General features: G+C 49.3%; 1 pseudogene; it reads right to left on the reverse strand.

Moving 5' to 3' along the window:
* Window positions 1-1215: 1215 nt before the first annotated feature.
* Window positions 1216-1442, reverse strand: LOC105944833 (annotated as a pseudogene).
* Between the last annotated feature and the right edge of the window lie 976 nt (window positions 1443-2418).

Raw genomic sequence — 2418 nt, forward strand, 5'->3', positions numbered from 1 at the left:
CCTCTGACCTTGACCTTCAGGCCGAGAGCACAGTGGCCTAGACTCTCAAGGACACCAGAGTGGCAGTCGCCTCATGTGGGACTCAACTGCCAGTGTCTTTGAGGAAGGACGATGGCAGTGGGGGTGGCGAGGGGGTCACAGTGACTCGCAGATGGCGCTTGCTGGGCCAACCTGGGCTTGTGACCGCAGAGGGGCCCATGGCAGACGACTGCCATCAGCGTGCTATGTCAGAAACACAGATGGACACATTTGTGGGGTTTTTGCTAATGTCAGAATTTGTTGACTAACAATAAATTCACAAGGTAGGGTGATTTCAGTGGCAGAATTTTGCTAGATACTCCCACTTTCCCTAACAGCCCTGGCTGAGGCAAACATGTGTTCTTTTATTCCAATCTTAGTTTTTATTTCTTTTCTTTTCTTTTCTTTTCTTTTCTTTTCTTTTCTTTTCTTTTCTTTCTTTCTTTCTTTTTTTTTTTTTTTTTTTTTTTTTTTGGTTTTTCAAGGCAGGATTTCCCTCTAGCCCTGGCTAACCTGGAGGTTATAGGGTAGCTTTGAACTCACAATCATCCTCCTATCGCTGCCTCTTAAGTGCTGGGACTAAAGGCATGCACCACCACACCCGGCTCCAATCTTAATTACTAATGTTAACTCTCAAATCATACATTACACATCACACAGCCTATCTACCTGTCATCTATCTATCTATCTATCTATCTATCTATCTATCTATCTATCTGCATATATGTAGATATTACAGAATGACTACAAAGGGTTAAAGAGACAAAGCAGTCCAAAGAAGGTAGAACTGGGAAACTTAGAAAAACCGTCTTTATACTGAACCCTGCAGAAGCTGGAGAAGCTGCTGCTGGTGTTTGTAGAGTCAGGCCGCAGGGTCTGAGCTGAGCCACAGGAGCGAGGTGAGATGACGGGCGATTGAGTGGGCCATGCCAAAGAGCAGGAACCAAGCTGAGCTGAAGCCCTGGAGCAGTTGGGAGCTCCCTGGTGCACACACCAGGTGGTCAGGTGACAGGTCGAGGGGTGGGGTGCCCTCACAGTGCCCGGTCCAGGTGAGGAGTTACACCTCTATTCCTCAGTGTGGAATGTAGTTATGTTTTGGGGTCTGGCTTACTTGATTATTTTTTCCAAAAGGATTTACATTTATTTTTGGACCAACACATCCATGTAGAGCGATAGAAAGTAAAATAGGATTCCAATCTAACATGCAGAAACTCGGCAGTGCAGGCGTGATTGGCTCCGCTTGGTAGAACCAATCGCGGAGTGCACACGTCCTGACAGACCCAGCTTGGTTCTCCTCCAGTGTCTTCTCTTGGAGCTGCACCTGGTTTACCAGTTTTCATCCTAATCCACTGGGGAATGGGACGCTTTTGCTTTTGTTTCTTGGCAAGGAATCTCTTGATTCTGAAAGTCTTGTGAGAAGACATGGTGAGATAGATATCAGGCAAAGAACCACGATGGTGGCAGAAGTCAGAAGAGCTGGCTTTCTTGGTTTTAATGCGTCTCCATTCACCTCCATATTTATGGGTCATGCCTTTTCAACTCCAGGAAGAAGTCATTTCAACAGTCTGGGCCGCGTGGGTGGCGTCTGATACATGGTGCCGTTCATGTGTCCGCCCTGTGCAGTTATCTTCCACCCTCGAGATGGAGTGCCTTAGGGCAGGGCACAGCTTGTTTTTATTTTTTATTTTTATTTTTGGTTTTTCAAGGTAGGGTCTCACTCTAGCCCAGGCTGACCTGGAATTCATTATGGAGTCTCAGGGTGGCCTCGAACTCACAGCAATCTTCCTACCTCTGCCTCCCGAGTGCTGGGGTTCAAGGTGTGCGCCACCACGTGCGGTAGGCACAGCTTTTAAACACCACTGCTTTACACAATCTATGGAGAGCAGGGCAGGGCCAGACCCTTACAGCTCACTGACTAGCAGAAGATAGCAGTGGCTCGGAGAGCGGGCCCTGCCTCGGCTCCAACTGGCATGTCCTGTGAGTTAGGGGTCTAGGTGCCCCATAAAGTGAGATGTTTGCTAACCCTTGACCCACAGCCACCCTGCATCAGTCCCTGGATACTACCTTTGAGGGGGACACGGGTCCCTCATGTGATTCTTGGTGGTGAAAGGCTGTCAGCAAACATCCGGGCTCTGAGCAAGACTATCAGCTAAACTGCTCCCTCTCACGCCTCAGCCACCATGGCCAGACCAGCCCAGGCTAGTCTGAGGGAGGAGAGGAGTGTGTGCAGCTGGGTGAATCACCAGCCAGCCAGCTCCGCACATGAACAAGCACAGACAAGACGAGGGCCAGTACAAAGACACGCCACACTTCCTAGAGCCCGTAGCTGCGGACAACCCTACAGCAGGAAGGGACCATTTCTTCTAAAGGAGGTGGAATTTACGGCTGCCTTTCCAGAGG

Source organism: Jaculus jaculus, chromosome 5 (assembly GCF_020740685.1).
Source record: "Jaculus jaculus isolate mJacJac1 chromosome 5, mJacJac1.mat.Y.cur, whole genome shotgun sequence".
NCBI lineage: Eukaryota > Metazoa > Chordata > Mammalia > Rodentia > Dipodidae > Jaculus > Jaculus jaculus.